Below are 27,819 nucleotides of genomic sequence, written 5' to 3'. Positions count from 1 at the left end.
TGAATTCTCTTCAGCATAATTTTACTTGCGTGTGATATTAATGATATTGTACGATAATTTCCACATCCCGTTGGGTCACCTTTCTTTGGAACGAGCATGAATATACATGGAACGAGGGATACTGTTGATGTCAGATGAATCTTGTTTGAATGCTAAGAATACCAGAAAACTTAATTGTGCTCATGCAGAACCTGTACATAGACCAAGAGGCAATTGTTTGAATAGAACAAGGGGGGGCTACATGGTTTAAAATCAGGAAAGGTGTGTTTCAGGGTTATACACGTTCATCGTATTTATTCAATCTCTATGCTTAGCAAATAATCCAAGAAGGTGTACAGAAAAAGATTACTTACTCCTTCTATGAACAATCTAGAGTATGGAAGTTCAGAACAATGAAGAACTTCAAATTTATTGGGGAATCCTGAGAGAGAAAGACTAGGGGTCCAAACAAAAGCATCAGTTTAAAAAGTTTAAAGATGGGTGGGATTCTGCAATTTAGGAAACTGTAGAAATACCATTAAACATGATTAAAGCAAAGAAGATGTGTCCAATATAATTGGCCTAATGAGTTTTGAAAAAGTGAATCCATGGCACATAGATAAGGAAATCTTATTTAAAAAGAAAACGTAGTGTAGAAAGTATAGTTTACTCTTTCTTTGGCTTTGGAGGAAAAGAAAAAGGAAAAAAAAGTGTTAATTACCTTAGTGATACATACAGTCCATACCATGTGCCTTTCAGCCTCAATGCTATTTTTCTATATTATTTCTTATTTGGTTCTACCAAGCACTCTATTTTCATACACAATCACCTTGAGTGCACAAATCCAGTTGTGTGTGTATGTGTAATGGGGAGAGAGAAAGAGCATAAGATAGAGGGAAAGAGAAGGGTGGAGAGGAAGGGGTGAAATGGGAAAGCATGTGTGAGGAGAGGGCTGAAAGAGAAAGATGGAGGAGAGAAATGTTACATGCAGGTGTAGTGTTCTTTTTGTTTTAATGTTGATAACATCTCATATTTTTTCTAATAAATTAGCATTTCCACCTTTAATTACTCACCCAGCAGGAAGAGTAAGTGACAATAAACCCCAAAACCCAGTGCCATCGAGTCAATTTGACTCATAGCGACCCTATAGGACAGAGTAGAACTGCCCATAGAGTTTCCAAGGAGTGCCTGGTGGATTCGAACTGCTAACCCTTTGGTTAGCAGCCGTAGCACTTAGCCACTAAGCCATCAAGGTTTCCAAAAAGAAGAGCGCCTGGACAATAACAATGTAAAAAGAGAACATGGAACGGATAAGTACTGACAAGAAAGAGATGAGTGGACAGATTTACACCACATCAAGATGTGGAGACCCCTCCTCTATAAAACATGCTGAGACTACCTGTCTGAAGTATGCAAGATAACAGCTTTCCAGAAATATCGTTTTACAGAAGCTAAATAATATTATCTTGGAACTTTTGTATGAATTGGAAATCTAATAGGGTTTTTTGTTTTGTTTTTCTTTTTTTTTTAATCCGTATGACGAGCACGTTATTTTTTCTTTCTGAATTTGTTAATTGGATGGTCTGTGCTAAATTCCAGCATAGTAAAAAAGACAATATATTACAGATATTAAGGAATTTACAATTAACATAAAAAAATATGGGTAATTAATTGTTTAGGGGCTAGCATAGAAATAAGAAACAAAGAAGAGAATGAGTGATACTAACAGAGCTAGGGAGTGAGGACAGAAAGAAGGTTGTGAAGAATTAGGTCAGGCTTCTTAAAAGAACTGTTGGGAGCATCCTTCATATTCAAAATCTTGTGTTCCCCTGAGCACTGAGTATTGGTTCCAAACTATCTCTACAGAATTTATCTGCACAAGCATACTGGGTGCCCTCACTTCAGGTTGGGTATAAATGAAACTACTAAATTCACAATATTTGATTTTGAGTTAACTGTGGGTTCTGATCAACGTTCTCTAAGAATATATTTACCGAAGTTTCAATTGTTCTTCTCAATATCCCTCGGTGATGCAGTTTAATGATTTGATAATACAAGTTTATAAAATTTCAATGAAAAAGTCTAAGGGAGCATAGCTAAACTATGAGATTACAGCATGTTTTCTCACTATAGGGATGGATAAGAATGCTGTAATCAATTTGAAATTTAAGCAGTATGAGCTTGTTTCAAATACCTTGAATCATGTCAAATTGGGTTGTTTGGAAGACATTCAGAGACTCTGGAGTCTTCCTCTCACAATTTTATGGAGAAACATAAGCGGCTTTAATATGTGTTTTAAGTGTGTTGAGTGCTAATAGGACCTTGGTGCCTCTCTCCAATTGTAAGATTAATTCCAAAGGAAAATGTATATTTTCATTGAAAAGATATATGCAATTTGGCAATATTGTTAATATTACTTCTTCATGTAAAATTTGTGAAAAAATTGGGTTTCGGTAAGCGGGAGAATGGTGTTTTCTGAAACATACCTAGTCAGAGAATGATTAGGCATAATGTTTTAAAGTATAACATTTAATATTCTTATTTTATTTCAGTGAAATTGTAGAAAAAATAATTTCCTATTATCTTGATAGGAAAGATGAAGAGAAGATACGAAGTTTGTTTCATGTTGGAAAAAACAATGAACTGAAAAAGAATTTTAAATATTTGTATTCTTTTATTGAGCAGGAAAGAAAAGTGTAATTAAGACAACAAAGAGCAGAAAAGATGGGTAGCAAATCTAAAGTGATGTTTTTCATGACCAGCCTTAGAAAAAATTGAACTGCATAAAATCAAAAAGGCTGCATCAAAAACAGCTCAGACTTGGTATTCAACCCTGCCTGATAGGGAGAGGTAGCACAGTGCAGCTGAATCCAGGCCAGAGAGTCTTGCTAGATACATCTATGCAGCTACCCCCCCCCCAAAAAAAACCAAACCCAGTGCCATCTAGTCAATTCCGACTCATAGCGACCAACTGCCCCATAAAGTTTCCAAGGAGCACCTGGCGGATTCGAACTGCCGACCCTTTGGTTAGCAGCCGTAGCACTTACCCACTACGTCACCAGGGTTTCCATGGGGCTACAGACTACAGTAAACCTATGGAAAGCACCTATAAAGTTTTAAGTTGTACTTGAACTTTATAATCCTTTATTTCAAGAAGAAAGGGGAAATTTTTCTGTACACAAAAAGGTGATTCCCTTTCCCAAGCAATTTTAAGTACGGTTTACCCAAAGTTGTTTTTTTTGTTGTTATTGTTTCTGGATTTTGTTCCCCTTGCGTAGGAAAGCTTCCCCTGGTTTCTTTTCCTGTTCACATTTTATGTTATAAATGCTGATTAAAATTCAATTGTAATAGTGGAGATATTTAAAAACTAAATAATTTCTATTCGTAACTTTTATATGCTTGTACTATTTTTTAAAGGGATGAGTTTTTACTTAAAAAGAAAAAAAAAAAAATCCCCCTCCAGATAGAGCTGAGGAGATTTCATTTGCTCTGGTTTCCAAGGATTGACTGGTAGATTCGAACTGCAGACCTTTTTTGGTTAGCAGCCCAGTGCTTAACCATTCTGCCACCAGGGCTCCAGTAAAGATAGGAGCAAAATTTCCAGATCTCAGATACAGCACAGTTCATTTTAAATTGCGCTTTGACTCATATCCTTAATATTAACGGAAGACAACTAGTTGTCTCGTTCCAAATGCTATAATAATGAGGATGCAGAGAAGGATTAAAACAGTGATCGCATGTACAAAGTTTCTAGTCTACAGTTTAATTTCTAGGTTGAGTAATAAATCCAGTTTAACTGTTACCTCTGTTTGCCTATTTCTAAAATAAGTGGCCTGTAATGGTGAATTCAAAGTACTCATCTAGACATTACATTTGATTAATTGAATGCAACTGAAATCTCCTCAGTTCTATCTTGAAGGGGAATTTTTTTTTTTTAAATAAATACTCATCCCCTTAAAAAATAACACAAATGTATAAAAGTTAGAAATTATTTAGTTTTAAAAAATCTCCACTATAATATACTAATAATTGAATTTTAATCAGCTTTTAAAACATAAAATGTGATCATGAAAAGAAATCAGATGACCAATTGCTATGACAATTTGATCTCAGGTGAAACTGAAAATATTTATTAAGAAACCCATTATATAATTTTGCCTTTGCCAATATATTATGTAGTCTATATTGAAGTCAACACTCTGATCTAAAGTGTATCATCTATAGTTTACATAGTCCATTTACACTAGCTATTAGTGCTCTAACCTATTCAGGTACAAAATGTTACCTTAAGTGATCGAAATTATTAGTTATACAAACAAATAGGTTAGAAACACACCTTTTTATATAGATTAAAATACATGGTTAAAGGCAACATTCTGTAACTTCAACTGGAAATTTCAAGAAGTACCCTTTTTTTATGTAAATGTGAATTGTCAGAAAGCCCGGAGCTAGAGGCAAGTGTTATGTTGCTTAAATGAACTCTATCAGATGATAAATTCTTTTTTTTTTTTTTTTTATTTATTATTAGTGCTCTAACCTATTCAGGTACAAAATGTTACCTTAAGTGATCGAAATTATTAGTTATACAAACAAATAGGTTAGAAACACACCTTTTTATATAGATTAAAATACATGGTTAAAGGCAACATTCTGTAACTTCAACTGGAAATTTCAAGAAGTACCCTTTTTTTATGTAAATGTGAATTGTCAGAAAGCCCAGAGCTAGAGGCAAGTGTTATGTTGCTTAAATGAACTCTATCAGATGATAAATTCTTTGTACCTCAGTATCTCTTTCTTTAAAACACCTTGAAATCTTGCAGAAAATGGCTCAAAAATAAGATGAAGCTATGTGTTTTTTTTGTTTTGTTTTGTTTTGTTTTTTGTGGTAGAAAGTTAAAATGCTACCTTTTTCAATTTTTTACATTTAACCTAAAAATATTTTATGCAACATTTTATTATTTCCCAGTGGCTTCATTATCATTATCCACTCACATTCACACTGTTGCTTTTAAATTATGGGGGGATACAATAGTATAGAAATGTTTAAACCATATACATACAAAAAAAAAAAAAATACAAGGTAATGCTAAATATGCTTCAAGGACAACTTTGTGTTTTGAAAATATTTCCTCTCATACTTAGCTCTGTGGTTCTAAATTCATATAGCAACTACTATGGGTAGTATTTTAGATAAAAACTTTTAAAGTTGGGCTACTCACTGAAAGATTTATAATTTAAAGTTTGAAGTTTCTATTTTTTTTTTTTAAATAATATTTTCTTGCGTTTTTGGTGAAGGTTTACACAGTGATTTAGGTTCCCATTCAACAATTTCTACACAAAGGACATTGGTTACATTCTTCACGGTGTATGAACACTCTTAATTATTTCTGTTCTGGCTGTTCCACTTCCATTAATTTCATTTCCCTGCCCCCCCTTACATTCTCATCTTTGTTTTAAAGTAATTGTTGACTGTTTGGTCTCACATAGATGATTTTTTAAAAGAGCACAGTACTCCTGGGTAATACGCTTTATTTTGTGAGCCAACCTGTTATTTAGCTATTGACCTCAGGGGCTAGGTTTAAAGAGCATCTCAGGCAATAGGGAATCCTCCAGTCTCAACCTGTTCAGCAAGTCTGTTTTTTGTTTGTTCATTCGTTTTTTAGGAATTTGAGGTTATGTTCTACATTTTTCTCCCATTCTTTCAGGGTCCATCTGTTGTGACTCTGATCAGAATGGTTGGTAATGGTAGCTGGCCACCATCTAGTACTTCTGGTGAAGTTTGGAAGTATAAATGGAAGTTCTGATGCAGACACACGAGATACCTGTTTGTAGGCTCAATGAATAGGTCTCAGTGCTGAGTGTTTCATTAAACATGATGGAGGATAAAACAAATTATCTTGCTACCAGTAACCTATTGTCTAAAAGGGAATAATAGACACATACACGCATTTAAATGCAAGAGTTATATCATAAATTCACACACTTTATCATGCATTTTATAGTACCTTTTACATAGTATAAAGTGGGAAATCAGAGAATAAAAATACTTCCAACTGAGGGGATTGAATAAAGCTTTAGGCAGAACATTTACATTTAAACTTGTCATTGAAAGAGAGGTAAAAAATGGACAAATGAAGAAATGAGCATGGTAAAGGGGAGGAAATTTGTTACTACACAAAAATATTAGGATTTTTTTGGGGGGGGGAACGTTAAGCTAGTAGTCAAGTTATGCAGGGAAAAAAGATGCCAGAAATTATGAGAACATACTGTTTGTTATTGTAAAAAACTGGGTAGGATAGGAAGGAAGATTGAAGATCCCTATATAAAGCTAGGATCTTTGAAGGGTGCCACCTCTATTAGATGAAGATCAGTAACAGCTATAAACTAAAACAGATCCAACATGCAGAAGGATAGGTCCCTGTTTTGGTCTTGGCTGTGGATAGCATGGACAATGAAAAGAAATGTCTTTAGTAAGATTTACTTCCACAATGGCTTACTCACAAAAGTTTGGATCTTGAATTCTTAGGACTTATGTCTCCTAAAAAAAGTCCAACCTGATGTTCACAATGGGTGTGAGTTAATTATTTTCTCAAGCCCCTGCTAGGAGAAAATAAAACTCACCTGAAGATTGTCTCTTGAAAATAAGGTTTCACATTATTTCTTTGATGAATTTTTAATAAACATAAAATTGCAATTAAAAAATTAGTGAACATATGATGGGTGAGAGGGGAAATTGCAAACTGGAAAATGAAACTGATAGAGAAAGCAGATATTACATTTATCAGACATAGATTATTTTTAAAAAGCAGGTTTAAAATGCTTGAAAAAATGGAAGATGGAATTGGGAAAATAATGAAAAAATAGATCATCAAACTTGACAAGATAGAGTTGAAAAAGAACCAAAAATAATTACAAGAAATGAAACTTAACAATTGATGCATTATAAAGCAATTAGGGTAAAGCAGTGGTTACATCCTAGCTGCTGACAAAAAGGTCAGTAGTTTGAATCCACCAGCAGCTCCTTGGAAGCCCTATGGAGCAGTTCTACCCTGTCCTGTAGGGTAGCTATGAGTCAGAAACAACTTGATGGCAATTGATTCGGAAAGCAATTAAACACAGCTGAAGACATCATTAGTGAAGTGAAGATAGCTTTCATAAAACTATCTAGAATGCGGCAAATACTGACAAAAAAAAAAGAAAATAGAAAACAGAAAAGTAAGTTAAGACCCAGGGAAAATTGAGTGAGAATTCTACTTGGGATCCCAGCAGTCAGGAAAAGCGAGAACTCTGGTAAGGGAACATTAGAAGAGAAAATAGCTTACATTTTTTCAAAACTGAGAAAAGGTGTAAATCTTCAGTTTCAAAAAGCTCAAAATAATCACTCACAACTAGACATGTCATATAAAACAGCAAAACACTTAAGAAGTAAGGTATGTTTTTAAGCAGAGCCAGAAAGAAGAGAAAAATAATCTTTAAAGAGAAAATACCTTACTGCTGACTTTTCAGTAATAATGATTGACAGCCAGAAAATAATGGAATTATATTTCTCAAGAACTGAAGGAAAAAAAAAAAACCAAGAATGTAAATACGATAAAATAAACTTAAAAAATAGAAGCAAATGAAGACATTTCCAATAAACAAAAACTGAGAAATTTACTATTGCTAAGAGATATATAAAATCTGTTTTTTCATATATATTTAGAAATATATATATACTCACATGTATTAAAGAGAAAAAACTAGAAAAATAGGAAAATGGAAACGAGTTCACATATTTTAGTAATCACAATCAATATAAACCAATTAAACCTCTAGTTAAAAGACAAACAGTACGTTATCAAGAAAAAATAAAAAGAAAATTCAGCTATAAGTTGCTGGCAAGAGGAGGACCTATAATAACAATGATTAAAAGTAAATGGTAAGGTAGAGCTATCTCAAGGGTTTACTTACCAAAATATAGCTGGGTTAGTATATTCATATCAGATAAATAAACAGACAAAAAAATGCATAACTAGAAATTACAAAAAATGCATTTGAAAAGAAGACAAATTTTTACAATCATCAACGTCTAATAATATAGCTTCATGGTACTTCTATAATTCATTCACAGAGGCAAATAAAACTTATTCACCTATATAGTAGGAGATTTTAATTTACTCCTCTTGATAACTGATAGGTCAAACAGAAAAAAAAAATTATTAAAGATACAGTCATACCTAGTTTTATTGCATTTGCAGATACTGCTTTTTTTTTTTTTTTCCAAATTGAAGGTTTGTGGCAACTCTCCATCAAACAAGTCAGTCGGTGCCATTTTTCCAACAGCACGTTTTAACTTTGTGTCTCTGTGTCACATTCTGGTAATTCTCTCAATATTTCAAGCTTTGTCATTATTATTATATCTGTTATGGTGATCTGTGATCAGTGATCTCTGATGTTACCATTGTAATTGTTTTAGGGCACCATGCCCATATAAGAAGGTGAACTTAAGCGTTAATGTCGTGTATGTTCTGACTGCTCCACTGATGGGCTGTTCCTGCATCTTTCTCCCTCTCCTCAGGCCTTCCTATTCCCTGAGACACGAAAATATTGAAATTAGGCCAATTAATAACCCTATAATGGCCTGTAAGTCTTCACGTAAAAGGAAGAGTGGCATGTCTCTCGCTTTAAAACAAAAGCTAGAAATGATTATGTTTAGTGAGGAAATCATGTCAACAGCCAAGGCAGACCAAAAGCAAGGCCTTTTGTGCCAAACAGCAAAGTCGTGAATCAAAGGAAAAGTTCTTGAAGGAACAAGTACTACTCCAGTGAACACAAGAAAGATAAGTGACACAGCCTTATTGCTATATGGAGAAAGTTTTAGAGGTACAAATAGAAGATAAAACTGGACAGGACATTCCCTTAAGCCAAAGCTTAATCCAGAGCAAGGCCCTAACTCTCTTCAGTTCTATGAAGGCTGAGGGAGGTGAGGAAGCTGAAGAACAAAAACTACATCAAGTTATCAAGATCTAGCTAAGATAACAGATGAAGGTGGTTACACTAAACAATAGATTTTCAATGTAGGTGAAACAGCCTTATATTGGAAGATGATGCCTTCTAGGATTTCATAGCTAGAGATGTGTCAATGCCTGGCTTCAGAGCTTCAAAGGACAGGTTGACTCTCTTGTTAGAAGCTGATGCAGCTGGTGGACTTCATGTTGAAACCAATGCTTATTTACCATTCCGAAAATCCTAGGTCCCTTAAGAATAATGCGAATTCTACTCTGCCTGTACTCTATAAAGGGAAGAACGAAACCCAAATGATGGAACATCTGTTTACAACATGGTTTACTGAATATTTTAAGCCCCACTGTTGATACCTACTGCTCAGAAAAAAAGATTCCTTTCAAAATATTACTACTTATTGACAATGTACTTGGTCACCCAAGAGCTCTGATGGAGATGTACGAGGAGATTAATGTTATTTCCATGCCTGCTAACACAAGATCCATTCTGCAGCCCATGGATCAAGGAGCAATTTCAACTTTCAAGTCTTATCATTTAAGAAATACATTTCATAAGGCTATAGCTGCCAGAGATAGTTATTCTTCTGATGGATCTGGGCAAAATAAATTGAAAACTTTCCTGAAAGGATTCATCATTCTAGATGTCATTAAGAACATTTCTGATTCATAAGAAGGGGTCAAAATATCAACATTAATAGGACTTTGGAAGAAGTTGATTCCAACCCTCATGGATAACTTTGAGGAGTTCAAGACTTCAGTGGAGGAAGTAACTGCAGATGTGGTGGAAATCACAAGAGAACTGGAATTAGAAGTGAAGCCTGAAGAGGTGACTGAATTGCTGAAATCTCGTGATAAAACTTTAACAGATGAGGAGTTACTTCTTATGGTTGAGCAAAGAAAATGGTTTCTGGAGATGGAATCTACTCTTGGTGAAGATGTTGTGAACATTGTTGAAATGACAATGAAGGCTTTAGAATATTACATAAACTTAGTTAATAAAGCAGTGGCAGAGTTTGAGAGGATTGACTCCAATTTTGAAAGAAGTTCTACTGTTGATAAAATGCTAGCAAACAGCATTGTATGCTACAGAGATATATTTAGTAAAAGGAAGAGCCACATGATGCAGCAAACTTCATTGTTGTCTAATTTTAAGAAATTCCCACAGCCAGCTCAACATTTAGCAGCCACCACCCTAATCAGTCAGCAGCCATAAGCCTTGAGGCAAGATGCTCCACCAGCAAAAGCATTATGACTCACTGTAAGGCTCAGATGATGGTTAGCATTTTTTAGCAATAAAGCATTTTTAATTAAGGTATATACTTTTTTTTTTTTTTAGCGACAATGCACTTAATAGACTACAGTATAGTGTAAACGGCACAGGAAGCATCAAAAGAAGATGGAAGGGATACACAGAGTCATTATACCAAAAGGAATTGGTCGAAGTTCAATTGTTTCAAGAGATAGCATATGATCAGGAACTGATGGTACTGAAGGAAGAAGTCCAAGCTGCACAGAAGGCATTGGTGAAAAACAAGGCTCCGGGAATTGATGGAATATCAATTGAGATGTTTCCACAAACAGATGCATCACTGGAAGTGTACACTTGTGTATGCCAAGAAATTTGGAAGACAGCTACCTGGCCAATGAACTGGAAGAGATCCATACTTATGCCTATTGCCAAGAAAGGTGATCCAACTGAATGTGGAAATTATCAAACAATATCATTAATATCACGCACAAGTAAAATTTTGCTGAAGATCATTCAAAAGCAGCTGCAGCAGTATATCGACAGGGAACTGCAAGGAATTCAGGCAGGATTCAGAAGAGGACACAGAGCCAAGGATATCATTGCTGATGTCAGATAGATCCTGGCTGAAAGCAGAGAATACCAGAAAGATATTTACCTGTGTTTTATTGACTGTGCAAAGGCTTTCGATTGTGTGCATAATAACAAATTATGGGTAACATTTCAAAGAATGGGAATTCCAGAACACTTAAATGTGCTCATGAGGAACCTGTACATAGATCAAGAGGTAGTTGTTCTGGCAGAACAAGGAGATACTTTGTGGTTTAAAGTCAGGAAAGGTGTGCGTCAGGGTTGTATCTTTTCACCATATCTATTCATTCTGTACACTGAGCAAATAATCTGAGAAGCTGAACTATATGAAGAAGAATGGGGCATCAGGATTGGAGGAAGACTTATTAACAGCCTGCCTTATGCAGATGATGCAATCTTGGTTGCTAAAAATGAAGGAGACTTGAAGCACTTACTGGCGAAGATCAAAGACCATAATCTTCAGTATGGTTTACACCTCAACATAAAGAAAACAAAAATCTTTACAACTGGACCAATAAGCAACATCGTGATAAAGAAGGAAAAGACTGAAGTTAAGGATTTCATTTTACTTGGCTCCAAGATCAATACCCATGGAAGCAGCAAAGAAATCGAGAAGATGCATTGCACTGGGCAAATCTGCTGCAAAAAGATTTCTTTCAAGTGTTGGAAATCAAAGATGTCACCTTGAAGACTAAGGTGAGCCTGACCAAAACCATGGCATTTTCAATTGCATCATATGCATGTGAAAGCTGGACAATGAAAAAGGAAAACCAAAGAAGACTTGATGCCTTTGAATTGTGGTGTTGGCGAAGAATATTGAATATACCTTTGACTGCCAAAAGGATGAACAAATCTGTCTTGGAGGAAGTACGACCAGAATGCTCCTTGGAAGCAAGGATGGCAAGACTGCATCTCACATACTTTGGACATGTTGTCAGGATTGATCAGTCCCTGGAGAAGGACATCATGCTTCGTAAAGTAGAGGGTCAGCGAAAAAGAGGAAGACCCTCAATGAGATGGATTGATACAGTGGCTGCAACAGTGGGCTCAAGCACAACAACGATTGTGAGCATGGCTCAGGACTGGGCAGTGTTTCATTCTGTGGTAGATAGGGTCACTATGAGTCTGAACTGACTCGATGGCACCCAACAACAACACAGTGTAAGTATAACTTTTATATGCACTGGGAAACCAAAAAATTTGTGTGACTTGCTTTATTGCAGGGGTCTGGAGCCAACCCCGCAATATCTCTGAGGTATGGCTGTATTGGAGATTTAAAAAACAGAAAATCTAGTAATTTTGAGGCTAGGTATATAAATAGAGAACTGCCATACAGTTGACTCTGATTCAGGGCCACCTTATATACAATGAAAAGTTGCCCTGTCCTGGGTCATGCTCATCATTGTTGACATGTGTACATATCATTGCAGCTATTCTGCCCAATCCATCTCACCAAAGGTCTACTTTACTCTCCCTGGCCCTCTATGTCACCAAACATCATGCCCTCCTCCAGCAATTGATCTCATCTGATGATGTGTCCAAAACAAGAAAGTTTGACTATGTTATCCATAAGGTTTTCATTGGTTAATTCTCACAAGTAGATCATCAAGCCTTTCTTACTAGTTTGTTTTAGTCTGGAAGCTCTGCTGAAGTTTGTCCACCATGGATAACCCCTGCTGGTACTTGAAATACCAGTGGCATAGCTTCCAACATCACAGCAACACAGAAGTCATAACAGTACAATAAACTGACAGACAGCAGGAGGTGGATTTTGAGACTACCTTATGTATATTATAGAATAAATCAAAGAAGTGGCTGTATTGCCAATACTTCCCACATAAGAGAAAACAGAGAAAAATATAAAATCAGAAAAGTTAAGAAAAAAACTAAGTTAAATCTGATTTTCAAAATAGCAGTATGAATTCGTGATTTTACAAACTTAAAAGCAATGGTATTTTAGTGGTAAAATCATACTCAAACTTCTGGTGTTTAATCTAATCTTTTGAAATTAAAATGAACCAGAATTCCTTTGGAAATGGCTTATTCAACATCTGGGAAAGGGAAAATATAAGATGATTCTGGGACATATTATTTTGCCAGAAAGCACAGAAATATATATAAAAAAAAAATTATAATACACACAGATATACATATAACAAATTTAGTAAAATGTTAATATTAACTGAATCTAAGTGGTAGATATACAGGTGTTTATTGTACTAGTCCTTCAACATTTCTGACTCCTAGAAATATTGCATAATAAAAGTTTGAGGAGAAAACCCTGCATGACATTGAACTCATCCTTTGAATACTTCTAAGGGGCAGATGAGGATACTTTATTTTTAACACTTCATCTTTCACAAGAAAAATGTTACTATGCATCAAGTATAACTTATTACGTGAAACATTTGCAAATAATTATTTTCTGTGACATCAAATTGCCACAATAAATGATAGCTACCAGTTTTCGATCTCCCAATAGTTTTTAAAAATTAATTCCTCAAAGTCAAACAGTTTTACCAAGTGCAAGAGTTTTCTTAGTATTTTAAATTTCACTTCTAAGAAGTTTCAGGAGTCTTTTCCCAGACTTTTTCCTTCACAGTATACCTGAAAGCCTGATCAACAAGTGATCTTCATTTTCATTCAGATTTAACCTTTAGGCTTCTGAAGTTGAATAAATACATATTATACCAAGACAAGGATTTAAATACAAAAATTGTGTATAAACTTTGAAATACATTATGCTCTGCATCATTGTATGTTTTGCTAAATCACGAATTATAGGATTTGTTCATATAAAGTTTTAACTTAGTAAATGATACTAACATGAATAAAATATTTTCTTTAGCCCTAATGGCTTATAATAACAAATTCCCATTTTCATTTCCCTTTGCCCTTTAAATATTTATTGAAAACCTTTTTTTGTTTGTTTTTTTCCATGGCCAAGGGCATTCCATTCCAACAGCTCTAAGTTGGTTCTAAGTCAAATGCCACTTTTTTTTGTTTGTTTATTTTCATTATTATTGCCTTTACTCAGTATCTTTATAAGCCAATCTTTGAACACCTGATAAATCTAACATGTGTTGAATTATCAAACTCAGAATTAGATCTTTGGATATGCAATGAATGTGTATCACTGAATATGGTTGCCCAGGTGATCAAAACCTCTTAGATTTTCTATTCAATTACAGAGGACAGAACTAGGATAAAATAAAGTTATATGGATTTTAGCTCACTATAAAAATGTGTTCCATAAAAGTAAATGTCCCTGACAAAGAGGTGAGCTGCCTCACAAAAGCAGTGAATGACTCTACACTGAAAATAATCAGAGGACAAATTACCTTATGTAATAGATTTTGTCAAAGAAATTTCTGCACTGAATGAGTGGCACCTTCCAAAATTAGTAACATGTCATATATATTCCTCCCTACACTCCTTATCACAATCCCACCACCACCGCCCTGACAAGAATCCACAACGATTTTGTTACCTAACAAAGCAAATGAGTGTAGTGAAGTAAATGAAACCTGATTGAGACCCAGGAGATCTGGATTCAAACTCTGTTTCCAAAACTGATGGCTTTTTTTTTTAAGTTAATTAGTATTAATGTCATTATTTTCACTTGAAAATGAAGTATTGTCTAAGTTCATTCATATTTTATTGATGTCTTGAAAGCTGGATCTCTTCAGGTACTGAGCTAAGCCTGGGTATGCAGCAGTGAACAAAACAAGCACGTCCCTTACCCTCAATAGGATTAAAGTACAATGCAGAAAAATGGTATCAATCAAATAAACATGCAAAAATGTGTAACTCAATTGAAAATTGAAATAAGGAACATGGAGTAGACTATCAGGATAGATAGAAACATCTTTATTTTGGGAACAGTGACTGTGTTTCTGAAGAGCCAAATGTCAAGTTGAGATTTAAGAATGCGAAGAAATCAACCAAGAAAAGAAGAGAAGTTGATTCCAAGCAGAAAACTGCATGTGTAAAGGTGCTGAGACAGAAAGAAACCTGGATTTTCCAGGGAATTGAGGTAGACAGAGGTCTTGATCATTGCAAGCAAGAGTAAGTGGGGAACACTCTGAACAGTTGAGATTGGAGAGATAGGCAGGGCCAAGTCATACAGGACCTTACAGGCATGGTAAGGATTTCAGATTTTATTCCAAGAGGGTTAAAGAATATTGAAGTGTTTTAATTTGAAAATCAACACAATTAAATTTATGTGTATGTATATATATGCATTTTAATAAATATATATATATGTAATTGTTCTTAATCTCTTTGGAGAATGAATGGGAAAATACATCAGAAGGAGACAAAGTTGGGAGATCTATTGAGAGGCTAGTATAGTGGCCATCCAAGAAATAATGTTGGCTTGGACTAGGGTCTTAGCAGTAGGAAAGAAGAGAAGTGGAGAGATGTATTTTGGAAGTTTGCTCAAGAATATTAAGATACATATATGTGGGTGTGTAGGGGAGATAGATTTCAAGAATTACTCACAAGTTTCTGGTCTTAGCAAGGATTGTTATTGTTGTTAGTTGTTGTTGAGTCAATTCTGACTCATGGCAACCCTATGTGTGCAGAGTAGAACTGCTCCATAGGGTTTTCAAGGCAGATCACCAATCCTGTCTTCCAAGATGATTCTGGGAGGGTTCAAACCAGCTAGTAGTCAAGCTCTTAATTGTTTGTGCCACCCAGGGGTTCCTTAGCAAAGATACCTCTTACTAAAATGGACAATCCAATGAAAACTTCTGTTTTAGATGAGTTACATTTGAGATGTCTGCAAATATCTCCAAAATGTGTATATTAAAGTCCTAACTCCTCTGCTGGGAGTGTGTTCTGCCTTTATAATTCACATCCAGGCTGCCTAAGATGAGGCATTGAGCTCAGGGAATTTTCTGATACGGATGCTGGGAATTGGTTCTCTCTCTTGCCCGGTCCCCTCTGTCTGTCAGTGAAAGCTTCCTCCCTGTTCTGAACCCACAGAAACTTTGTCTCTATGACTATCTATGACTGCTTAATTTTAGCTAGAGGGGGAAGAAATGTTCTTTCTGATCATGCACCCTTGATCACAGGACTGCCACGCTGTTTATATTTGAAGAAAGCTTGGTAACAGGATGATCAGGCCAGATGCAGTTGAACATAGGCCTTTTCTTCCTACCCTGTTCCCATGCACTCTGAGGTATAAAACCCTAGACTTCTTTGCCTCCAGGCCTTTTGCCTGCAACGTAAAAGTGTAGCCTTACATGTGAAAAAGGGTTTTCCTTTGTCAACTCACCCAAGAACAGGGGTCTGAGGGAGGTTGACCCAAAACGAGCTTTACCCCATTCATCTGCATCCTACCAGCTATGTAAGTAAATAAAAGCTTGTGAAACAACACTGGGTAATGTCAATTAATTACTGAAAGCCACAGCCCTCTAGGGGCCCTGGTGGCACAGTGGTTAAGAGCTATGACTGCTAACCAAAAGGTTGGCAGTTTGAATCCACCAGCTGTTCTTGGAAACCCTGTGAGGCAGTTCTATTCTTCCCATTTTTCATCAGGGCACATCACATCCTCTTTCCAGCTTTTGGTAATGATCTTCTTGTCCCACCTCACCTATTTAATCATACTTCCTTTTAGTCCTCATATGGAGCAGTGGTTAAGAGCTTGGCTGCTAACCAAAAGGGTGGCAATTCAAATCCACCAGCCACTCCGTGGAATCCCTATGGTGAAGTTCTACTCTGTTGTATAGGATGGCTGAGTCACAATCAACTCACTGCAATGTTTTTTTGTTTGTTTGTTTTATGTGCTCTCAGTTTACTCTTTTAATTGTTCCTTGTACATGCCAAGTGTATCTATTCTTAGTAGGTTTTTTACTTCTATCATACCTATTTGGAATACCCTGGCTGCTCCTTCTTTCAGGTCCTCACATAGATATTTTTTTTCTAAATAAAGATTTCTTGACTCAAAGAGATAAATCCTTTCACACAGCTAGGAAGGGGAAGGGGACTTTACTCATGTTTTCCAGTAATCAACCATGACATTGTGTAATTTCAAAAAGGTACTCATTCCTCTATGATGATATTCAGTACTTCATGTGCTTCTACTTGGCAGTTCTCTAGGAATTAGATGACTTCTCATGAACGCTATTTTAATGGCTACTCTCCAGGCATTCATAATTGGTTTCTATTTGATGATCAGCATAGCTCAGAGGTGACACTACTTCACAGATAGCCTACTTCTAGCTGAGAGCAGCTTTTCTGTTGAATCATTTTGTACAGTAGCTTGCCAAGAGTCATACATATAAAGACTCTTCATAAATGCCTTTGGTGATGAAAGGATCTAAACTTTGTTTCAGGCAATGCCAAGTGTGTGTGCCATTTTCACAATAAGCTTTGCATTCAGCATTGGAAATAAAGTTCAAGGAAAATAATTTTCTCATTTTACAGTTGTTTTGAAATGACTGTGTTTTTTTTTTTTTTTAAGCTCTGGAGACTAAAGCTCTACTTACAACAGTGTATATTTATCGTAACTTTTCAAGCAATACAGTGAATTAAAGATTAGACATACATGATAATTACTTCCCCAAAAGGAAATTGGTGTAATTTATCCTAAAAATTAAAAAAGGAGAGTAGAAATGTTCCTAATGAAGGAATTGCTCTGAATTATATCCATTGTTTAATATCTGATAGTCATTAGCAAAGATTACTTAACAATTTATATTTCAGGTACTTTCTGCTTTGACCTCTATGGAAGTCAACATCTGTTTATTGGGAAAAAATATTAGCAAATCTTTCTGTTATTATGATAATACCAGCTTAAGTTAATTCCCTGCTGAGATGGAAAAATATGATTCAGACAATGAAAAACATATGTTTTAGGAAGACAGTTTGCCGTCAAACTACATCAACATTTTAAATGATTAAAATGTTTTTATAAACATCCTTTTCCTTGTCGGTAATGGATGAAATGCACATGCTCCCCATTGTGTGTGTGTGCGTGTTTGCAAAAGCTGGTTTTGCAATATATTTAATTTTTATTTTTTACAATATTATAATTAAAAACATCTATTATTGCCTCTTTTGTCACATATAAAGGAAATTCAATTATTTTGATGGCTAAGCTTATATATGAAATTTTCCCTTGACAGACAGTATAAAACATTTTCAGATACCTACATAGTTGCTTATTTTGACTGAAGACTGTTAAGAAATTCTTAGTTTTCACCCCTTTGTAATAAATGGTAAATTTCACAATCATTTCCTTCTGGCAGGTACATTATAAAAATTAAAGTGTAAATAGCTAATCAGGTTTTATCTGATCACTCTCTTTGATGATTATGCCCATACAAATGCCTTTGAAATAGAAAGAAGGTAAAGTTGTGTGTAAGGTCTCTGTAATTTCACATCTCAATCAATACGTTCACCCTGGTGTTCCCTTTGAACTGCTCTTACAGAAAGAATTAATGATAGTTTAAGTGTTACATTTATATATGTTGTTATCTGACATAACATGCAAAGTGACTAAAGATAAAAGCAGAAGTATTTGAAATTAGGTCTTTGGAAAGGAAGTTTGAAGTAAGAAAAGGAGTTTCTCAAAGTTTAGAAGAGAGGTATCTATGCTTTAGTCTATATCTTCCATGATTTCGAAGGTACCATAAAGTTTTTTTAAACTACATTTTCCCATATTGATCATAGTCTGTTACTTGGTCATGAGAAACAGAAGAAATATATTTCTGCTACATTCCAATGAAAAATGCCATGCAGCAAGAAAAAATAAAGTCTGAACATATGAAGTTTAAAAAAAAAAGAAAACCAAAAAACTTTGGTAATCATTATTCTCTGAATTCTGAAATCTTTCTTTTTTCTCTATGATTCTCAATCTTTGGGAAAACCAAAAATATCTCAAAGATTTTATGACTTGAATGAGAATTAAATTTTCCTTTTCAAGACCTTATATTTTGGAACACTCCCATATCCTGAGATTAAGCTGGCATTTCTATGTATTTATTCAGCAAGGCTCAGAATCATGTACAGCAGCCATATTATAAGAAGTTACTCACAAGAGCTAAATTAAATGAAAAACGTTCTAAGTTTGAGCAGGATCAACACTGAAACAAGGCATTTGCATTGTAAGAAAACAGATCTAATCAAAGTACATGTGCAGTATACTAAACATAAAACACCTTCAGAGATTAATATTGAAGCTCTAGTAAAAATGCAGTAACTTACGATATTGAGTAACCAAAGAAAAAGTCTCATTTGTTCTGTCTTTACTTTCTCATTTTCAGTAAATTACATTTGATCTCTGTTATGATGCATCATTGGTAGGGAAACTGGATGTTGATTGCTAGATTAATATTTCTTATCATATCAATAACACTATGGATTACATATAGTTTCCAACACTGAAGTCAAATGCTTTTGGTTGAACATTATATGTTATGTGTTTTGGTGCTGCTAAAACTTTTGAAAATCTCATATGGCTGGATACTCAGAGAGTCGAAGTCCATATTTATCTAAGGAAACAGTGGCACATAGTAGAAAATATACAGATATGGTCTCAGGCAATTCATATAACATTGACCAAATTATAAAAATTCATTCAGCCTTGTTTTCTCATTTACAAAATGGGAATCACACTACAGATACATTAGTTTTGTTTCGAGATCAAATCATGTAATAGATGTAAAGTCCCTAAAAAAACTGTCTATCAAAATCAACATTTTATAAATGACATATATTTTAATTATCAGGCTAAACCTTGAGTATATCATATATAATCCAATAGGGTATCCTGATTCATATGAAAAATAATCTTTAATGTAAGTTGATTAATATTGATGGAAAATCTACTATGTAACAGTTTTTAATGCTCTGGAGGTGATTTAGATAACTAATAAAGTGGGATTCATATCCTTGAGTAATTTATACAATATACTAAACTTGTGGTTGTCTTCCCAGCATCCATTCCCTTTGAGAAAGATAAAGCAGCTTCAATTCTCCCCTTTCTAAATAGATAATAAATAAGATAGGAATCACTGAATTGATCCTGACTGATGAAAACATTCAATTTGGAGGAACCCCTACTTCCTTGAACCTTTACCAAAAATCACCCTCACCAAAAAATGCAAGTCCATAGCTTTTTCCTCTCACTACTGAGACACCCTGCAGTTCTTCATGGCGAGCAAGCTTGCTTGCTGCATCAAAAAATATACATAACTTTGACTACAGGTGTGTTCTTTGTAGTCTTTGGCTGGTGGGCATCAACACACCTTCAAACATTGTGTAGTAGCTGTGGAGACAGGTGAAATTTACCCATAACCAGACAAAAACTTGAAACTTTTGTCTAGGACAGGTTAAATAGTGATAGATTAAAAATTGAGCAGGATGGATACATAACCCGGTGTTCAGGCAATCAATGCATGGCATCCTCCTAGCTCAATTATTTGTTTAAATGTGGTACATAATTTAAGCTGGTCCAATAAGAATGAAGATCAATACATTACTGTGATCACTGTTGAAAGTTGATTTCTCTCTCCTTCTATGTAATGTGGTTAGTGAATATTTTTGTTAGTTGCTGCTGAGTCTATTCCAGCCCATGGCAACCCCATTTGTGTAGAGCAGAATAACTCCATAGGGTTTCCAAGGCTGTGACCTTTCAGGAACAGATTGTCAGGCCTGTCTTTTGAGGCACCCCTGGGTAGTTTCAAACCACCAACTTTCTGGCTAATAGTTAAGCACTTAACCATTTGCACCACCCGGGCAGCCTATGGTTTGTGAACACAACACTAGAATTGCTACAGCCACGTGAGAAGCCAGCATGAGGGAAAACAAAAACAAACTCTACAACAGAAGAAGGAACAATAAGATAATCATAGAAAGATGGAACAGGAGCGTCACTCAAACTACTGATACTTTTGGAACTTCTGACGGTTAGAGAGGCCTAAGGAAAAAATCAACTTTTTTTTAAAGCCTTTTTTGTCAGTTATTCTATTATTCGCAACTAAGTCTATTCCAAGTGGAACATAGGATTTATAATCTAGAGACTGCAGGTGCTACAGCCATAGAATCTACTGGACTTACCAATTAATTTGGGGTGATAAAATGAGTGACCAAATCAAATGGGATTCATATGAGGAATGCAATAATGGTTCAACATTAGAAAATCAACCAATGTAATTCACCACATAACTAAAACAAAGGAAAAGAATCACATGATCATCTCAATTGATGTAGAAAATGCATTTGATAAAATTCAACACCCTTTCCTGATAAAAACTCTCAGTAAAATAGAAATAGAGGGGAAATTCCTCAACATAATTAAAGGCATATATAAAAAAAAGTCAACAGCCAACAATATTCTCAGTGGAAAGAAACTGAAACAGGAACCAGAAAAGATGCCCTTTTCACCACTGTTATTCAACCTGGTACTAGAAGTCCTAGCTAAAGCAATGAGACAAGAAAGGGATAAAAAGCGCATCCAAATTGGTATATAAGAAGTAAAACTGTCCCTATTAGCAGATGATATGATCCTATACATAGAAAATTCAGGAGCTTCCACAGGAAAGCAACTAGAACTAACACAAGGATTCAGCAAAGTGGCAGGCTACGAGATCATCACACAAAAATTAGTTGGATTCCTCTACAATAACAAAGAGAACTCAAAAAAAAGAAAAAAAAGGATCAGGAAAACAATACCATTTATAATACCCTCTCCCCCCCATCGCAAAAGATAAATACTTAGAAATAAATCTAACTAGGGACATAAAAGACGTATACAAAGAAAACTACAAAATGCTACTACAAGAAACCAAAAGAGAACTACATAATTGGAAAAACATATCATACACATGGATAGGAAGACTTAAAATTGTGAAAATGTTACTACTACTCAAAGTGATCTATAATTATGATGCAGTCCCCATCCACATTCCACTGACATTCTTTAATGAGATGGAAAAACTAATCATTAACTTTATATGGAAAGGAAACTGGCCCAGGATAAGTAAGTATTATTGAAGAAGAGTATAACAGGAGGCCTCACATTCCCTAATCTCAGGGCCTGCTATAAAACCATGGTAGTTGAAACAGCCTGGCATTGGTATAACAACAGACACATAGACCAATGGAACAGAATTGAGAACCCAGAAGTAAGTTTCTCCACCTATGGATAGATGCTCTTCAACAAAGAGTCAAGGTCCATTAAATGGGGAAGAGATAGTTTTTTTTAACAAATAGTGCTGGCAAAACTGGATATCTATTTGCAAAAAAATTAAACAGGATCCATAACTCAAGCCATACACAAAAAGTAACTCAAAATGGATTAAAGGCCTAAATATAAAACCTGAAACTATAAAAATCATGGAGGAAAACATAAGGGCAAAGCTAGGAGCCCTAATTTATGGCATAAATAGAATACCAAACATAACTAAAAATGCACAAACAGTAGAAGATCAGCTAGATAACTGGGACCTCCTAAAAATTAAATATTTATGTTCATCAAAAGACTTCTTCAAAAGAATAAAAAGAGCACCTATAGAGTGGGAGAAACTTTTTGGCTAGGACATATCCAACAAGGGTAAAATCTCCAAAACTTATAGAAAATTTCAACAACTCAACAACAAGAAATCAAACAATCCAATTAAAATGTGGGCAAAAACACGAACAGGCACTTCACCAAAGAAGACATGCAGTTGTCTAACAAACACATGAAGAGATGCTCACGATTATTAGCCATCACAGGGATGCAAATCAAAACCACAATGAGATACCATCTCACTCGGGCAATAATGGATTAATCAAAAAAGGAAACAACAAATGCTGGCAAGGTTGTGGGGAGATTGGAACTATTATAGACTGCTGGTGGGAGTTTAAAATGGTACAACCACTGTGGAAAACAGTACAGCACTTTCTTAAAAAGCTAAAATAGAAATACCATATGATCCAGCAACCCCATTCCTAGATATATACCCTGCAGAAATAAGAGCCATAATATGAATAGACATACGCACACCCATATTCTTTGCAGCATTATTCCCAATAGCAAAAAATGGAAACCACCTGAATGCCCACCAACAGGTGAATGCATAAACTTTGGTATATACACACGATGGAACACCACACAATGATAAAGAATAATGATTAATCCACAAAACATCTCAACATGGATGAATCTGGAAGGCATTATTCTGGGTGAAATAATTCAATCACAAAAGGTTAAATATTATATGACACCACTATTAGAAAAAGTAAAAAAAAAGCCTTACACACAGAAAGGAACATTCTTTGATGGTTACTAGGGATGAGAGGAAGAAAGAGAGAAAAATCACTAACTAGATAGCAAACATGAGTTAACTTTGGTGAAAACCCTTCCAGTCAAACTTTGGTGAAGGGAAAGGCAATATGTAATATGGGGGAAGTCAGTACAACATGACCAAAGCAAAGATAGACACTGAGGGATAGACAAAAATAAAAGGCAACTAGGTCAAATACTGGGAGCCCTGGTGGCATAGAGCTAAAGAACTTGGCTGCTAATCAAAATGTTGGTAGTTCCAATCTACCAGCTGCTCCTTGGAAAGTCTATGGGGCAATTCTACTTTGTCCTATAGGGTTGCTATAAGTCAGAATTGACTCACTGGCAGTGGGTTTTGTTTTTTTGAGAGGTTACAGTAAATGCTACCACATACACAATCCTGCAACAACAATAGTAACCAACAATAATTTACAAGAGGATACGTACGTAGATATGTATGCTGAATAGGTGTGGGAGGGTGTATGGGAGTACATTCACAAGCTATATAGATTAGGTTGTGGATATTTATACATATATATTTGTATTTGCTGCATGTATTTTTTTTTATATTTATGTATTTAATAAAGCACACAGGAGGCAGGGCCATATAAACTTCTTAGACATAACCAAACATCTCATGGAAATGCGTTACTGGGCTTAAGGGCTTGAAACCATAGTCTTAGGGACATCTAGGTCAATTGGCATTACATTGTCCATAAACGTAATGTTCTGCATTCTACTTTGGTGATAGAGTTTGGAGCCTTAAAAGCTTGCAAGTAAACACCTAAGATACAAATGTTGGCCTCTTCCTGTTCAGAGCAAACGAGAGTGAAGAAAACCAAAGACTCAAGAGAGCAATAAATCAAAAGGACTAATGGACCACATGAACCACACTTTCCATAAGCCTGAAACCAGAAGAACTAGATGCTGCTCGGCTATCACTACCAACCACTCTGACTGGGATCACAATAGAAGATACCGGTTAGAATGGGATAAAGATGTAAAACAAAAATCAAATTCATAAAAAAGACCAGACTTACTGGTCTGATAGAGAGACTGGAGGAACCCCAGAGTCTATGGACTTTAGACATCCTTCTAACTTGGAACTGAGACCACTCCTGGAGATCACCTTTCAGCCCAGTAATAGCCAGGCCTATAAAATAAACAATAACATCAGTGAGAAAAGTGCTTCTTAGAACAATCAACCATATAAGACCAAAAGGGCAACATCTGCCCAAAATACAGGAAGGGACAGAAAAACCAGACAAATGGAAAGGGAGGACTCAGGGTGGAAATGGGAAGAGTGCTGACACATTGCAGGGATTGCAACCGGTATCATAGAACAATTTGTGTGTAAATCATTGAATGGAAAACTAGCTTGCTCTGTAAACTTTCACCTAAAGCACAATAACATGTTCAAACAAACGAGTGAGCAGTAACTGATGATTTTAACCCATGTTTTTAAGCTTGAATGAATAAGAAGATCGTGATTCCTTTTTTTTCTAATGGAAGACACAGATGTTCAATAGTAATATAGAAATAAAAGAAGAAAAAGTGGATAACTAAATGTGGAGATCATTAATGTTACATCTTTAACTCAGAAGTGAGGGAAGTGCTACAAATATTTTTAAAAATGAAGAATGCCTAGACCTATACAAGAATATGTTTTAGTGTTTTGAGAATAAGTTCCACGTATCCGTATTTCTTTAAAGGAAAAAGAAAAAAAAAATTGGAAAGAAAGAAGGAAGCAAAGAATAAGAAAAACGATAGTAATGTAGATCAAGATCTGTTAGAATACTGAAAATATGGAAGGTTCAAAGGTTTACTTTGTGATTATTATTTTTAAGGACTGGGCTAAAGACATAGTAAAAAAAAAAAAAAGCCATTGAGTGTATTCCACTTCATAGAGTCCCTATAGGACAGAGTAGAACTGCCCCATAAGGTTTCCAAGGAGCCCCGGTAGATTCGAACTGCTAACCTTTTGGTTAGCAGCCATAGCTCTTAACCACTAAGCCACCAGGGTTTCCAAAGACCTATAGCATATATTATTTATTTTAATACATCAGCCTGGGTGTAGATAGGCTTATCCCCACATTACGGAGGAACATAAAAGCACCTGCCTTTTACATACCCTGATGAAAAACAATCACATATTCACAAGTTTTATTAACATATGTAAAAGTCTCTGTGTGGTGCCAAAGATTAACATGCTGAGCTACTAACCGAAAGGTTGGAAGTTTAATCCACCTAGAGGCACCCCAGAAGAAAGGGCTGGTGATCTACTTCCAAAAAATCAGTCATTGAAAGCCTATGGTGCACAGTTCTACTGTGACACACATGAGGTTACCATGAGCCAGACTCAAAAGCAACTGGAAAAAAGAAATAGCATAGGTGTGCACAACAATGCCTTCTTAAAGTTTCTTTAAAATGACTCATTTATTCAGATTATGTTCCATATTGATGCTGGAGAAGTAAAGGAATAAAAAATTTTGCATCAGAGTCAAGTTTCTTACACACAATGTTTATGATCAGATCTTGTGATGGAAAGAAAGTTTGTCAAACCTCATTGCGTCTGATAACAAAAATGCATATAAATCCAGAAATATGCTTGGTTGGGTCCATGGAACATTTCCATGTCCCCCTTCAATTTTTACCTAATAGCTATGAGCTACGCGTGGAAGAAAACCCCTGGGGATATTTATGTTTTTTCCAGATATAGTGCCCTGACAGGGCTACTTGGGCTGGGATGGCAACTCCTGTCCCACATGGAGGAAGACTGTTTGCATCCTTCAAGAGTAAAGGTGTGAGGGGGTGGGGGGAGGTGGTTGATGCATGTGGCCATGCAAGTTGCCACCTGTACCCCTTTCCTGCCTCCTGGTATTTAGTGTTACTGGGCTGGGAGCCCAAACTTCACGTTGGACTGGTAGCATTTCCTGATGCCAAAACTTTCTGCATGAATGCCCCTGGACATGCACCAGCCACTATGAGGAATGATCTGTGAGGTACTCTGCTGACCTGTTTGGGAATTTTTTGAATTCAGACCATAAGGAAGGTTGTGTCTCTAAGCAGGTGTGACACACAGATGAGGCTTTAGTTTGCTCTAGTTGGAATCTGCAACTGTTATTAGGTTCATCAGTCCCTTGGCCAAGTCAGATGTTTCCAGAAGCCTCAGGCTTCCAAAGATAATTGCATCATTTTTTTTTCTTGTGCTTTATCTACCAAACCTCATCTCATTTTGTTGGACACAATATGTACTTATTAATTTGTACCCAGCAAGTACGTTTTAAATCTATTTTTTGAATTCTGAAAAACTAACCACGAATGGTTTATTATGCCTGGCTCATGGTAGACACTCAGTAACTGTTAACTCTTATTATTATTATGAAAAATTGCAGGTGGAAACAGAGTGTAGAGCATACTCAAAGCAGGTGGAGAATGTCTTCTGATTCTGTATTTCCTCAAAGATTTTCATGTTTAGAACAAGGTTTTGTGTATGATTATCTCAATCTTACCTATTACTCTCCAGACATCAATGTGCCTAGTCTTCAGTCACACTCTAAGGTTGATCCATAGGATAAAAAGTCTCTGTAGCATGAATGTGTCCTGCAGTCTTGGGTACAGCATTAGTTCTCCTCTCTAAGCCTCTACTTATAATTATGTTTATATAAAATATATTTCATTTTATGACTTATATTTTTACTCCTGGTGAATGTAGACACATTCCGCTCACCCATGCCAGCTCCCCAACTTCTGTAACCTTCTTCTTGAAGGTACTTGCCTGGATCCCAGTACGTTCTTTGGACTCTTGGGCCCTGTCTGCTTCTTCACATTTTCAAGAACCTTCTCAACTTCCGTTAGTTGTAGGACTGATTCCCGGGCATTTGTACCTAACAGATTTTTTCCTACCTATCCTCTTGATATCTTTTGGTCAACTAAGTTGCCTTGCCAAACTTTCTAAGAATCCTACAGCACCAGATTGGGGTCCCACACAGAAAATAGAGGAAAGTCTGACAGCTGTTTACATCCCTTCATACTGATATTGTAAAATATTTTCCAGAAGCTGCCAGCAGGCTTCTTATACTCTATTGAATAACCCTGGTGGCATAGTGGTTAAGGGCTATGGCTGCTAATCGAAAAGAAGGCAGTTTGAATCCACCAGGTGCTCCTTGGAGGCTCTGTGGGGTAGTTCTACTCTGTCCCATAGGGTCACTATGAGTCAGAATCGACTTGATGGCAATGGTTTCTTTTTTTGGTTTATAGTGTCTTGGGAAAGCCTGGTGGCGTAGTGGTTATTAAGAGTTATGGCTGCTAACCAAAAGGTTGGCAGCTCAAATTCACCAGGTACTCCTTGTAAACTCTGTAGGGCAGTTCTACTCTGTCCTGTTGGGTCTCTATGAGTTGGAATCGACTCGACGGCAAGGGGTACAGTGTCTCAAGACGCTCTACAGGTGCAGTGATTAAGTGCTAGACTACTAACCAAAAGGTTTGAACCTACCAACCTGTTCCATGGGAGACAGATGTGGCAGGCTGTTTCCATAAAGATTTATAGCCTTGGAAAACTTATGGGGCAGTTATACTCCAACAGAATTTCTGTGAGTCAGAATTCATTTGTCAGCAATGCTGTCATTGTTAGGTGCCCTCAAGCCGGTTCCAACTCATAGCAACCTTACTTACAACAGAAGGAAACACCGACCGGTCCTGTGCAATCCTTGTGAACCTTGTTA

This window comes from Elephas maximus, chromosome 6 (genome assembly GCF_024166365.1).
Source record: "Elephas maximus indicus isolate mEleMax1 chromosome 6, mEleMax1 primary haplotype, whole genome shotgun sequence".
Lineage (NCBI taxonomy): Eukaryota > Metazoa > Chordata > Mammalia > Proboscidea > Elephantidae > Elephas > Elephas maximus.
Note: the sequence above shows the minus strand (reverse complement) of the source record.